The following is a 14,696-nucleotide window of genomic DNA, read 5'->3' as shown; positions in this document are numbered from 1 at the left end:
GTTCCAACCGGGGCGAACCATTGCCCATCGTCTCGCTTGGTTACTTCTTTCGGTTATTCTTCGTCGACAAGGGATTTTCCCCTTTGCTCCTCTCATTTACATCTCTGGAATACTTTTTTACATGGGCACCGTTTCCTTTGATGTTGTTCCCATTATTAAACACCGACTAGCCATCGGCTCCGTTTACTGGAGTCCTCAACTTTATGAGCAGCTTAAAATTGATATGAATGCCGATAATTCCTCTGTTGATGAGGTGAGTAACTTGTTTTTTATCCGTTTTTTTTTTTACTCAATTCTGATGGTTTCTGATGGTTTTTGGTTGTTGACTATCATCATTTGTTTAAAACTGGGCTGTTTTGTTAACTACTTTAGGCTTTACTGAATCAAATGGTTTCATATATGTTGAAGCTAATGGAGGCTTAAATCAGCAGAGGACATCGATTGGTTTTATTTCTCAAATTTTTATATTAAGCATTTATGTTTTACCTCCATTTTATAAAACTTACCTATTTTATGATCTCTACATGCTTTGTTTTTTATACTTTGCAGATATGCAATGCAGTTGTTGTGGCTGCCTATCTTAATGCAACACTTCTAATCCCGAATTTCCATTTTCATAGCATATGTAGAGATCCGAGGTTTTCGATAATCTATTTTCAGTTGTCATGTCATGTTGTTAGTTACATTTAAAGAGAAGCAATAAAAGTTTTTGAAAATTTCCTTGAACAATAAATAGATTTGATTTCAAATTTTCTTGGTTCAAGTACCTCAATTTATTAGTTTGCACATGATTTTTTTCGTGAATTACACTTGTTCGTTATAAACATAAAACATCATGTACTGTGATTATACCAATCAATTTGTTATCATGTCAACTGAAGTCCGTATAAGTTTCAACTTTTCCAACAAATTGAAAGATATTTATGATGAAGATTATTTCATCAGTGCCTTGAAGAATGATGTACAGATTGTTGATAAGATTGCTGAGTACATAATGGAACGATTTGATCACAATTTGACCAATGTTTACAACTTCAGAATTAAAGCATGGTCGTCCATTCAGTATTTTAAGGAGGTAGTGCTACCCAAGCTCCTTGAAGAAAAGTGAGTTTGAACTCTTTTCACACTTTTGTTGCATAATTGTTACATTTTAAGTTTAGCTTGTTTACTTGAGTGACATATGGTGATTCTAAGCATTATTGCTACGGTAACATTGCATGAAGAAAAAAAGGACTATCTTTTCTTTCTATGCATGCAGCATAGATCGTGAACAAACTTAGAAAGAAGGTTGTTATTTTTTATTAAATAGTTTACAGCCTTTATAGAGTAGTCTAAGTATAAATAAGGAAACAATCCCTAAGAATTAGAGACTAAGATTAGATCCTACTGTATAAGGGAACTCTTAGGAATAAGGTAAGTAATTTATCCTTAATTTTAGGAATTCCAACACTCCCCCTCAAGCCGGAGTGTAGATATTTTTTAAACTCAACTTACCAATAATTTCTTCAAACATGTTTCTGCTCAAGCTTTTGGTCAATAAGTCTGCAGCTTGTTGTCTCGTAGGTCGGTAGGTAACACAAACCTCTCTCGAGTTAATTTTTTCTTTCATGAAGTGGCGATCAATTTCCACATGTTTGGTGCGATCGTGGTGGACATGATTATGTGCCATGCTGACAGCTGCCTAGTTATCATAATGCATTTTTATAGGTCCGGTATAGGACACTTTTAGTTCTCCTAGTAGTTGTATCCAGATTCCTTCGCATATACCATGAGATATTACTCGATACTCTGCCTCTGCAGTGGTGCGTGCTACAACGAACTATTTTTTACTTCTCCATGTTACGAGATTACGCCAAACGTATCTACAGTAACCACTTGTAGAACGTTTGTCATTAACAACACTTGCCCAGTCTGCATCAGTGTATACTTCTACACTTCGGTTGGCAATTTTCTTAAAGTGCAGGCCTTTACCTAGAGTCCCTTTGAGATACCTTAATATCATGTACGCAGCTTCCAAATGTTTCTCCCTTGGAGCATGCATGTACTGGCTGATAACACTCACACCAAAAGCTATATCTGGACGAGTGTGAGATGGGTAGATAAGTCTCCCTACTAGTCGTTTATATCTCCCCTGTCGATTTCTTCTCTATTATGACCAGTTCCCAATTTAAGATTGAATTCCATAGGAGTTCCGGCTGGTTTGCAGCCCAACAAACCAACTTCAAAAAGCATATTGAGAACATACTTTCTTTGGGAGATGAAAATACCTGACTTAGACCTTGCTACCTCAATTCCAAGAAAGTATCTAAGATTCCCCAAGTCCTTAAGTTTGAATTCAACACTAAAACTCTTTTAGCCTTTCAATTTCGCTTGAATATCCCCTGTTAATATTATATCGTCCACATAGACATTGAGAATGCAACATTTTCCACTTTTCGAGTGTTTGTAAAACATGGTGTGGTTAGCCTATCCTTGAATATAGCTTCTACTTGTCATAACTTTGGGAAATCGGTTGAACCACGCTCTTGGAGATTGCTTTAGTCCATATAAGGACTTCTTTAACTTACACACTTGGCCCTTGCTCTCTTCAAACACGGGTGAGAAGTCCATGTACACTTCCTCATTTAATTCTCCATTGAGGAAAGCGTTTTTTTACTTCCAATTGCGTCAAGGGCCAATCCAAGTTGACAACTAGGGATTGGAGAACTTGAATGGTGTTTAGCTTGGCAACTGGTGCAAACGTCTCGTCGTAGTCAAGGCCATAGATTTGAGTAAAGCCCTTAGCCATAAGCCGAGCCTTGTATCGGTCGATACTACCATCGGGTTTAAATTTTGTAGTGAAGATCCACTTGCATCCTACTGTCTTCTTCCCACTTGGTAAATCCGAGACTTCCCACGTTTCTTTGTCTTTGAGAGCCTTTATTTCTTCTATCACAGCTTGCCTCCACTCAGTTGATTTAAAAGCTTCTATGTTTTTCGGAACTTCTACAGTATCGACATTAGACACAAAGGCTTTATAAGACTCAGATAAGTTTCCATAGGACACAAACCGAGAAATAGGGTGTTGAGTGCATCTCCTTGTTCCCTTTCGAACTGCAATTGGAAGATAGATGGATGGTGATGGAGGTGAGACTTCTGTTTCAAAACAGCCCTAGGTTGGGAAAGAAATTAACACTGTTGTTTCATTTTCAGGAGAATAAAGTCGTCGAGAGTATACCTGAAGTTCTGGGCCCTATTCTTGCTGCCTTCTTGGATCAGGTGGTTGTTCTCCGGTGGTGTGATTGATTATGCTAATTTATTGCTGCTGCACAGGAGAAATAGTCCCTAAATCTGTAATTACAATGGTTGTTGGGTTGGGTTTGTTTGCGATAGTAGAGGTAGGATCATGAGGTATAATAAGAAGGGTATTAAGGGTCTCATCTTTATTGAGAGTCTCCCCCTGAAGATGAGATGCTGCAAAGTATGGTTCATCCTTAAAAAAAGTGACATCTTGAGAGAGAAACATTCGATGTAAGGTTGGTGATAACACTTATAGCCTTGTTGTGGGAGAATAGCCAATGAAGAAACATGTGTGGGATCGAGGATCAAGTTTGGATTGATTGGGTTGATGATTGTGGACAAAAGGTTTGCAATCGAATATTTTTGTTGGTAGGTTGGGAACACGAAATAAGGGAAAGGCCTTTTGATGTGTATGTAGAGGTGTTTGAAAATTTAATACCTTTGACGGTAGACGATTTATGAGGTAGCAAGCAGTGAGGATAGCCTCTCCCCACAAGTATTTTGGGACACCCATGGTGAATATTAGGGCTTAAGATGAGATCTGGACTGTGTTTATCGACAATCTTAGTAGGAGGGTGTCTCGAATCACTTTAAGGGAAATTTTCTTAGAACATGAGCCTGTTGAGAGAGTTTTCATTCCCAAAGAAACTAGGAATCCAAAATACAAATTTTCAACCTTTGTTTTTGTTCAGTTTAAGAGTGAGGCAGGTTTGAAGAGGGCAGTGGATGCATTAAATGATGTACTGATAGATGGAAGGAAGATTACAGTTGGTCCTGCAAGATACAAGGAAGCTCCTTGAAGGATAGTGGGGAAGAATATTTCATCAAAGAAGGTTTTCAGTCAGAATATTGCAGAAATATCAAAATCAAAAGAGGCAGAAGACTTAAACAAAAGCATTAGGGATGATAGAACTTATAAAGATGCTTTGATGTCAAACAGAAGTGCAATGGGGAACAGGGCAACTTCATCCGATGATCTTCACAGGGGGAAAGTGAAGAAAAATATTTTAGAAATGCATATTCCCTCTGAAAGCTCAAGATGGGTTAAAAGGTCATTAACGGGGATTATTAAACATTCATTTCAGATTGAGTTAGTTCAGAAGGCTTTACTTAATGATGGTTATGAAGTCCATATTGCTAGATGGAGATATGTATGGAATTCTTGTGCTACAGTCTTTAAATCACCTGAAGAGATGCTGGATATATGGTTGAAAGGGAAAGAAGAATTAGAACTATGGTTTGATCGATTGACACCATTATTGAATGAAGAGGGAGTCCCAATGGCCTTTTGTCTGGTGGAATTAATTGGGTTCCTCTGTTATGCTGGAACGATTCTTTCTTCGAACAAATAGCAGGGAGAAGAAGAATCGTGGTTGGCATACATGATGCCACTAGGAAAAAAGAAGACCTCACAAGGGCGAGAATTTTGTTGAGGGTGGCAAGTCTTTTTGATGTTCCGGAGGTTATCACTCTTGGATCATATAGAAGAGCATTTAAAGTGTGTATCAAGGTTGGATCAGCGTGCGAGTCTTCAAGTTCTTTTTTCAGTAATTCTCCGGTGGAAGGTTCCGGTGGGGGACATTTTGGAGAGATGATGACGGTAGAGGAAGAAGACAAAGTGCTGTCAGAAAGTGGGAATGATACATCATGTTCAGCAGAATAAATTAGGCTGAGAGTTGACAATTGGTTTGACAAAGGAGCTTTTCTTGGTTCTGGGGGAGTTGGTGGGGAACAACAGCTTCCAAGACTTTCCTTAGATAGGAAAGGCATTAATTGTAGGCTGTCAGAAAGTCAAAATATTGGGAGTATAAAAGTGGGGGAGTTTGCCGGGTTGGGATTTAGAAATTCAAAATTTTCATCTGATGGATCATAGGCCCAATCAGAAGATGATAGGAATTTTGGGCTTAATGTTTCAAAAATAATTCCAGCTGGTCTAACAATTAAAATTGACAAGTTTGGGAGAATGATTCATAAGCAGAATTCAGTTATGTCTGAAAATGATAATAAAGAAGAGGGGAAGAGGTCAGATTCAGAGAAGTTTGATCAGGCTGGATTAGGGCTTCATGATTCGGAGTTACTGTTGTTAGAGCCAAGGATTAATATTGCAGGAAGTTTTTCTAGAGGTAGAACTCTGTGCAGGAATAGAAGATCGTTGTTAACAAAAAGTGAACCGTTCGAGAGAAGAAGAATGACCAACTTTAAAAGGGTTTATAGAAGGTCTAGGGACAAAAAATACTGGTTTGGGAGCGTTTTGAATTTAATGCCTGAAAGAGAGGATGAATTAATCATTAAGGAGGGGGAAAATCAGACCTCGAGTTATTCAACAGAGAGTGGATAGGGAGGTTGATGGAGGGTTGTCAATAGGAGAAAGCACAAACTTCAATTCTGGTTTTGATATCAGAAGAGCTAAAAGACATCTGATAAGGGAAGCATTGGAACAGGTAAGCACTGCAACAGTTTCTTCTTCAGCTTTTTTGAATTTTATGGAGGAAGCTATAGCTACTTGGGAAATAAGTAAGCTACTGGGGTTTCCTTTAAGCAAGGGAAGGAGGCTTTTCTGGAAAAGATTATAAGCTTGGAGAAAGGTTTGAATATAGTCAATCAAGGTGATCTTGATGGGGGTTTAGATTGATGTTTATTTAATGATGAAGATTCAGTTAAGCATTGTTTCATGGAATGTTAGAGGCTTGGGTAGAAAAGAAAAGCAGAGGCTGTTGAGAGATTTCTTGCTAAATATCATCCTCAGTTTCTTTGGCTGCAAGAAACTAAAATGGAGAAGATTTCAACATCTTTTCTTAGAAGAAATGGGTTAAATCATTTTCAAGGTGTTATCGAATCTCCATCGGTTGGTTCATTAGGGGGTTTGCTGAGTTGTTGGGATGATAAAATTTTCGAATTGGAAAATTAGTATATTTGTAGAAGATTCATTGCTTTATCAGGAAAATTTCGTGCCAATAATTTCAGTTGTAGATTCATCAATGTTTATGGCCTTTCAGTGGAGGAGGAGAAAGATAGTTTTTTTGAAGAGTTAAGTATGTTCATAGGTGGACAGAGTGATCCTATTTGTGTAGGTGGAGATTTTAATGTTTATCTACATGAACAAGAGAAGGTTGGAAGAGCTCAAAACAGGAATTCAATGATGATATTCAAACGGGTTTAATTGATCTACCCTTGAATGAGGGTAGATTTACTTGGTGCAATAACCAAGATACCCTTACTTATGTTAGACTGGACCAGTTTTTGGTTGATGGTCAATTTTTGGCTGCCTTTCCTGACATTGTTCAATCACTACTGCCAAGGTCTATATCAGATCATAAAGCATATTGTTAGAGAATGGAGGTGTCAATTGGGGTAAAAAACCTTTTAAACTTTTTAATTATCTGATGGATGAAGTTGGTTTTGAGGATTTGGTCAGCTCTTCAATTCAAGATTGTAAGAAATATCAGAGGAAAGCTAGTATCTATAGTATTATGAAAAAAACCAAAACAACCATAAAAAATTGGGTAGACAAGAGAGATCAGTTTCCAGGGGCTCGTATTTCAGATTTAGAATCGAAGATCCACAAGTCAGAAGTGGATATCCAACAGGTGCATGATGGTTTTAACAGTGAAAAAACAACAGAGTTGTATTCATCAAGAACAGAATTGTGGAGATTTTATAAGATAGAGGAGCAGATTTGGTTCCAGAATTCCAGATCGAAGTGGGTAGAAGATGGGGACCGAAATACCAGATTTTTCCATAATTGTGCTTCAATTAGGAGGAGGAGGAATGCTTTGAATGCTCTGAATATCAGGGGAAATGTTATCCAAGACCCGCCAGTTATTAAGCCCACTGTCAGATATCACTTCTTGAAATCTTTTAATGAACATTCGACTTTGGAAGAATTAAGGTTGAATTTTCCCAGTATTTCATTGGAGCGGAGTCTGTGTTTAGAGAAATAATTTACAGAGGAGGAAATTTGGGAAACTTTAAAGTCTTGTGAGAGTACTAAAGCTCCGGGACATGTCCTCAAAAGGTTTTGGCATGTCCTCAAGGACGATATTATAAAGTTCTTTCATAATTTCTACTTGGGGAAAGATTGGGAACATGGTATTAATCATACCTTTATTACTCTCATTACAAAGGGTTCTAACATTGGCGATCTAGATGACTAAACCTATTAGCTTAGTAGGTGGATTGTATAAGATCCTCTCTAAGTGTCTTTCGAGGAGATGGAGTTGTATATCAGACATTATTAGTCCAACACAATTTGCCTTCATCCCAGGTCGACAAATTTTGGACTGTTCTCTAATTGCTAATGAAGGAGTTAATTTTTGGAGGAAAAATGGACTCAAGGGCTGTGTTTTCAAGAATGATTTCAAAAAAGCTTACGATTAAGTTGATTGGTCTATTTTGTTTAAAGTAATGGAGAAAATGGGATTTGGTTCCAGATGGAGTGGATGGATTAGGAAGTGTGTAACCACAGCTACTGTTTCGGTTCTAGTTAATGGAGTTCCTTTTGAGGAATTCCCAATGGCAAAAGGTCTTAGGCAGGGCTGTTCTTTATCCCCATTGTTGTTTAATTTAGTAGGGGAACTTCTCAATTTATTGATCCGTAGGACTGTTTCACAGGGCTTATTTTCTGGAATGGTTATGGGCAGGGAGCAGAGGTCTGTTAATTTATCCCATTTACAGTTTGCTGATGATTTGATCATATTTTGTGGTGCTTCGAAAATGCAAATTTTGAATGTCAAAAAGGGTGCTTTGAGTGTTTCAACTGATTTCTGGTTTACAGCTGAATTTGAAGAAAAGTAAATTGTTTGGTGTTAATGTGAATGATGAGGAACTACATGAGTGGGCTACGACTATTGGTTGTTCAGTTGGTAGATTTCCTTAAGAATATCTAGGGCTTCCTCTAGGTGCTAGTAGAAATTCTACAGCTCTTTGGGATCCAGTTATTAATAATTTTTTCAATAAACTAGTTGGGTGGAAGGCAACCTCTCTTTCTTTTGCAGGGAGATTAGTGTTGATTAATGCGGTTCTATGTTCGCTCCCAACATATTATTTGTCTATGTTTAAAATTCCAGCTTCAGTTCTTATAACCCTAAACTCAATTTTGTCCAATTTCCTATGGGGAGGGGGAAACGGCAATAAAAAGATTCACTGGGTTGGTCTAATGTATGCAAATCCAAGAATGAAGGGGGTTTAGGAGTTCTGAATCTAAACTTGATGAATATAACTCTTTTAGGGAAATGGTCTTGGAGGTTTGCCAAAGATAGGGATTTAGTTTGGAGGGAGGTTGTTTGTGCTAAATATAGATTGGATTCTTCAGTATTAATGTTTGACAGTAAGATTCCTCCGAAAGTATCCTGGATTTGGAGATCAGTGCTAAATAATCATTTCAAAGAAGACTATTTTGGCTCTAAGTTCAGAAGCATGTGCAGTTATCAAGTTGGTGATGGTAAAACTATTCGGTTCTGGCAAGATATTTGGGCTATGAATCATCCTCTTTTAATCATTTTCCCAAGACTATTTTCCATTTCCTCAAATAAAAATGGTAAATTATTTGAATTTGGGGATTATAGCTCTTTCGGATGGATTTGGGATGTGAAGTTTAAAAGGAATTTGAATGATTGGGAGCTCGAACAGTGGTCTAACTTGAGGCTGTAATTTCGAATTTTTCCCTATCTATGGAAATTCTTGATCGGTTGATTTGGAAAGGTACTGGGATGGGGTGTATACTGTAAGATCTGGTGTTAATCTTTGTTCATCGGATTCTTTGGGATCGGAGGAGGTCTATTTTTGGAAGAAGATTATTTGGAGGGGTTTGTTGCCTCCAAGAGTGGAGACATTTCTGTGGTAGGTTGTTATTGGGAAGTTGGCGGTTAAGACAGAACTAGTTAAAAGAGGAGTTCAGGGAATTGAAGACGTGTTATGTCCCCTTTGCAAGATGGTGAATGAGTCCCCCTCTCATTTGTTTTTCTCGTGTTCGGTGGTGTGGTCTCTTTGGAATAAATTTATGAATTTTTGGAGTATCAGTTCTGTTTTTCATGTTGATGCTAAAAGCTTTCTTCTAGCTTGGGATGCTATGAAGACTAACACACCGATATGGCCTTTTATTCCAGGGGTCGTTCTTTGGACCACTTCGAAAATTAGGAATTTTGTTGTGTTTGATGGGAGGAAGTTAGATAAGGCAGAATATTTTTTCTTAGCAAGATTTAGGCTTGCTTCTTGGTTTTTAGCAAAGCATTAAGAGGCTTCTATTCCTAAGGACTCACTTATTTCAGACCCTTCCTTGGGGGACTCTTGTTCTCTCCACACTAATCAGATTGTATCTATTTTTCCTTGGTCTCCTCCTCCTAAGGGCTTTGCTAAATAAAATATTTATGCTGCTACTACAAGGGATTGGAAGAAAAGCGGGTTAGGAGGAGTTTTAAAAGATTCCTTAGGATGGACCTTAGGTTCTTTCAATGAATCTGTTGGTCTAGGGCCTCCGACTTTGATGGAATTAAAAGCTATTCTAAAGGGGTTGTTGTTCTATGCATATTTTCGAGAGCGGATCCAGGACCGTTTGATAATTGAGATTGACAGCAAGGTGGCTGTGGATTGGATCAAGGAGGTTGAATTATGTTAAGATGTTTATGTTTTTTTGCTTAAAAATATTGTTTATTGGCTTAATGTCTTTGAAGGTGTTGTTAAATGGGTAAACATGACAGCCAACTTAGAGGTTAATGCCTTAGTTAAAGAAGGAATAGGCTGAGTTAGTGTTTTTGTTTATGGTTGTTTTTCGGTTTTCTGTTTATGTTAGGGGGTTTCTCTTGTTGTATCTTGTGTAATTTATTATGATGAATAAAATCCTAAGGCACTCTTTTCCTCCTTCTGCTGATTAAGGAGCTTCCCTACAAGCCCTATTAATCAAGAAGTGAGTTTTTAACGAGGCCTGCAATTCTTATAAAAAAAAAAAAGATGTCAGTTTTTCTTTCGTATATCCCGTTTTGTTGAGGTGTGTCGAGGTAAGAACTTTGATGTATGATGACTTGGCCAGAAAGGTAAGGGCTTAGGACATAGTTGAAATATTCTCTTCCATTGTCAGTTCAGAGAGTATGTATGGTAGAATTAAATTGGGTTCGAACCATTGAGTGAAAGTTTTGGAAGATTTTGAGTGTTTCAGATTTTTCTTTGAGGAGGTATACCCAACAAACTCTAGTGTTGTCATCAATGAAAGTTATAAATCATCTAGCCCCCGTAACATTCTTTACACGGCTGGCTCCCCATAGATCACTGTGTATTAACGAGAAAGGTTAAGACTGAACATAAGGCTTTAATGGATATGGTACGCGGGTGTGTTTGGATAATTGGAAAATTTCACATTTCAAGGATCTCACACTTTTATTGCAAACTAACAATGGAAGATATTTCTTCAAATACAAAAAGTTTGGATGTCCTAGTCTATGGTGCCATAACATAATTGTGTCCTCTTTTGAATTAGATAGAGTCAATCCTTCTTGTGTACTGTCTTTATTCCAAACAGAGTCCATCATCAACTTTAGCATTGCCAATCATCCTCCCCGATTTCTGTTCATGTACCACACAACCAATTATAGAAAATTCAGCAAGAACATTTTCATCCTTGGTAAGTTTACTGATTGAAAGTAAATTACAGGACAATTTTGAGACATGTAGGACTTTATCAAGGGAGAAATTTTTTGCTAATTTTACTTTTGTAGGATCCATCCAGGTATTCAAGTCGCGGTCGCGTTTTCGGTCATGTTACGTTTACCACGATTGCGGCCATAGTAGGCGCTATTGCAGCCATAGCGGGCGCTATTGTGGGTGTATCGGAAGGCAGCGCTACCGCTATTTCGCGGGCGCTATCGCGGTCGCGGACCGCTATTTAAAACTATGGATCCATCAGCTATGCGAATTCGGGATTTGTCATGACAAGGTGTATAATTGTGAAATAAAGTGGGGTTACCTGTCATGTGATCGGAAGCACTCGAATTGAGTATCCAGGAGGATTTGTTAGTTTCAAAGGAAATGTTGAGAGTAATACCTTGGGTGGCTAGAGAACCATTGGCCGTAGAAGTACCAATCAACTTATGGAGTGTCTCAAGTTGGGTTTTGGTTAAGTGAACGTCGAGAGCATCATTTGCAGTAGTGGAGGTATTGGTGGACAACATTGCAGTCTTATTCTTCTTCTAGTTTTTTCTAGGATAACCATGGAGTTTGAAGCACTTTTCCCTTGTATGACCAGCACGATTGTAGTGGTTCCACCGTGGTCTGTTTGATCCAAAATCATTTCCAGCACAAGTTTTGTGGCTGAGGACTTTTAGAGATAAGGGCAGAATTTTCTGGAGGACGGTAACCAACTGTTGTCACAGGTTTAGGTTCTTTTGGGTCTCCCATCATGACAAGTCGTCGTTTTTCTTCTCTTTTAACTTTTGCAAATGCTTCCCTGATTGTTGGAGTGGTTCTGCCCAGAATTCGTCCATGGACCTCATCTAACTCACGATTCAGTCCTGCTAGGAACTCATAAAGGTGTTCTTTGTTGAGATGAGTCATAAACTTGGTGTGTTCCACGCCTTCACCCCACTCTTCCTCATAGTACATATCCAATTCATGCCATAAAATTTTCAGATTTTTGTAGTGGTGAGTTACTTAGGGTGCTCATTGTCGAATATCCTTTAACTTCAGCTTGATCTTGAATACTTGGGAAGCATTTCCCATATCCGAGTAGTTTTTTTTATTGCATCCCACATGTTTTCTGCAGTTTTGAAGAAGAGATAGGTGCGACTTATATGGCCTTCCATTCAGTTAATTAGCCAAGCCATTATGATCGAGTTATTGAGTTCCTAAGTCGCGTAAGTCGGATCTGGTCGAGAAATTTCTCCATTGATGTAACCTAATTTGCCACGGCCACGAATTACCATAATGACCGATTGGGACCGTTGCAGGAAATTTTTTCCATATAGATGATGATTGGTGATTATGAGGGAGGAATTAAGGTCACCTTGAGAGGTTCCTTGGTTAAAAGTCCGAGTCATTTGTGAGGTCTCAGTTTCGGATAGAGTTTTATTGTCACCCATGGAAAATGGATTCAATCGGAGAGGTAGGAAAGATTAACGAGAGGGACAAGAAGATAAAGACGAAAGGAGCAAGATCGAATGATTCCTATAGCTCTGATGCCATGAACAAACTTAGAAAGAAGGTTGTTATTTTTTACTAAATAGTTTACAACCTTTATAGAGTAGTCTAAGTATAAATAAGGAAACAATCCCTAAAAATCAGTAACTCCACGAGAATTAGAGACTAATATTATATCCTACTATACAAGGGAACTCCTTGGAATAAGGTAAGTAATTTATCCTTAATTTTAGGAATTCCAATAGATTGGCATATTTACACGAATTTACTCTCTCTAATTGTCTTTATCTATTAATAAGCACTGTTTATAGTTGTCTTAATTTAAGCAACTTGCTTTCTGATCGAGTGACTCAGGATTATAAGGATTTCTCCTTTTGCAAATCGCTTATCATTTGATGTTCCTCCAGCTGTTCAAAGACTCAGGTGCTTGGCAAATTATGAAGCTTTACGGTTTTCAAGTCCAATACTAAACCTTGGGGAAACTTTGGTTGCAAGAATGAAAGAGCTAAGTGCAAAAAGTGGGGGCAAGAATGTTTCTGTACATCTTCGTTTTGAGGAGCTTAGTTGCCATGGTTTTTCCACTGTTAAAAACTAGTAGTTTGTCTCCCTTTTTGTAAGAAGTATATAACAATCTTAATGCGCAGGATATGGTTGCCTTCTCTTGTTGCATATTTGATGGTGTGGAGCAGGAAAAAGAAGACACGATAAAAGCAAGGGAAAGAGGCTGGAAAGGGAAATTTACAAAACCTGGTCGAGTTATAAGCCCTGGAGCAATCAGGATTAATGGGAAATGTCCACTTACGCCTTTAGAGGTATTGCTGGTGTAACTTTTTTTTGTTTGCTAAAGTAGCTGTCAATTGATATCTCTACAAGTTAATAATTTAATTATTGATATCCATAAAGGAATCATTGTTGTTAGATTGGGATGGTACTCAGAGATTAGTGTATGTAAAAGAACATCTTTATGAATGTGTTTATAGGTTTTCTTGACTAGTTTATTATCTGTTGTCTTGTTTGCTGATGATATCAGAGGCTTTCAAAATATTTATATTACCTGATGAAATGATGAAATTTCTCTATTCATTATCATATAGCACAAAATGAAACTAGAATTTTTAGACTGCTTTGCAATAAGTTTATATTGCATGTGTTACCTGAAAAAAAAAGAATTAATTTTATTGTAATTATGGATATTCTTTTTTTGGTTCAGTTATTATTTGCCGTTATGTTCCTTTACGGGTCAGAATCTATAATTTGTACTAATTGAGTCAAAATAGTAGAGACCCAATTTACCCAAATATAGTGACTAAATCAACATTCTTGTATCTTTTAAGGACTGACCTCAGGATGTGATAACTCTTTTATGAATTCTTCTGCTGCTCATCAAAATCCCTCTCCAAGTTGATCACATTGCTGATGATGATCTTGAGGCAGCTGATTTGTTTGTATGGCACATGCAATCAGGGCATGGAAAAGTATATATCGAGTCACTTGGCCTTTTCAGCTCAAATCCCCGAGTCAAAATGAGACCGCATATTCAGCACTTGTCTCTTAAAATTTTTCCACCTGGAATAGAAAGGAAAGTGAAGTGAAGTAATGGAATCTTAAGAAAGATGACTTACTATTTCTTTTGGACTTGCCTTTTGGAATTTCTTTGACTATTTGACGGTTTAGTTATCTGTTGCTCGGTCTTAATAAAGTTGGCATGGTAAACGTTGCTACTGTTTTGATTATGATGTTCTTGTGTTAATTATTGTCAAGGAGATAATATATGTACGAACACAGTATTGTTTCTCATATCAATTATAACTCTGTTTTCTTGCACCTATCAGGTTGGATAGATGCTTAGAGGAATGGGGTTTGATAACAATACATATATCTTTTTGGCATCTGGAAAAATATACAATGCTGAGAAAACAATGGCCCCATTATCAGAAATGTTTCCCAACTTGCAAACAAAAGAGATGCTGGTGACCGAGGAGGAACTTGCATCATATAAGGTTGGAATATATAAGATTTTACCATCCTCTTCAATATATACATATATATATATATGTATGTATACTATCAGAACTTCTCTTTAACTTGGATTACTGCTTTCAGAACTTCTCTTCCAGGATGGCTGCCATAGATTATACTGTCTGCCTTCATATTCGTGACTCCTCAAGGTGGGAATTTTCCTCATTTTCTGATGGGCCACAGGAGATACTTGAATGGAGGACACTCCAAAACAATTCGACCAGACAAGCGGAAGTTGGCATTACTGTTTGATAATCCTAATATTGGGTATGCAT

General features: G+C 37.7%; 1 pseudogene; it reads left to right on the top strand.

Moving 5' to 3' along the window:
- The first annotated feature begins 919 nt into the window (after positions 1 to 919).
- The window catches only part of LOC120178830, a 32,827-nt pseudogene continuing 19,050 nt past the window's right edge, over positions 920 to 14,696 (top strand).

This window comes from Hibiscus syriacus, unplaced genomic scaffold (genome assembly GCF_006381635.1).
Source record: "Hibiscus syriacus cultivar Baekdansim isolate YM2019G1 unplaced genomic scaffold, ASM638163v2 tig00112383_pilon, whole genome shotgun sequence".
NCBI classification, from domain to species: Eukaryota; Viridiplantae; Streptophyta; class Magnoliopsida; order Malvales; family Malvaceae; genus Hibiscus; species Hibiscus syriacus.
Note: the sequence above shows the minus strand (reverse complement) of the source record. Positions and strands in the feature narration are given on the sequence as shown.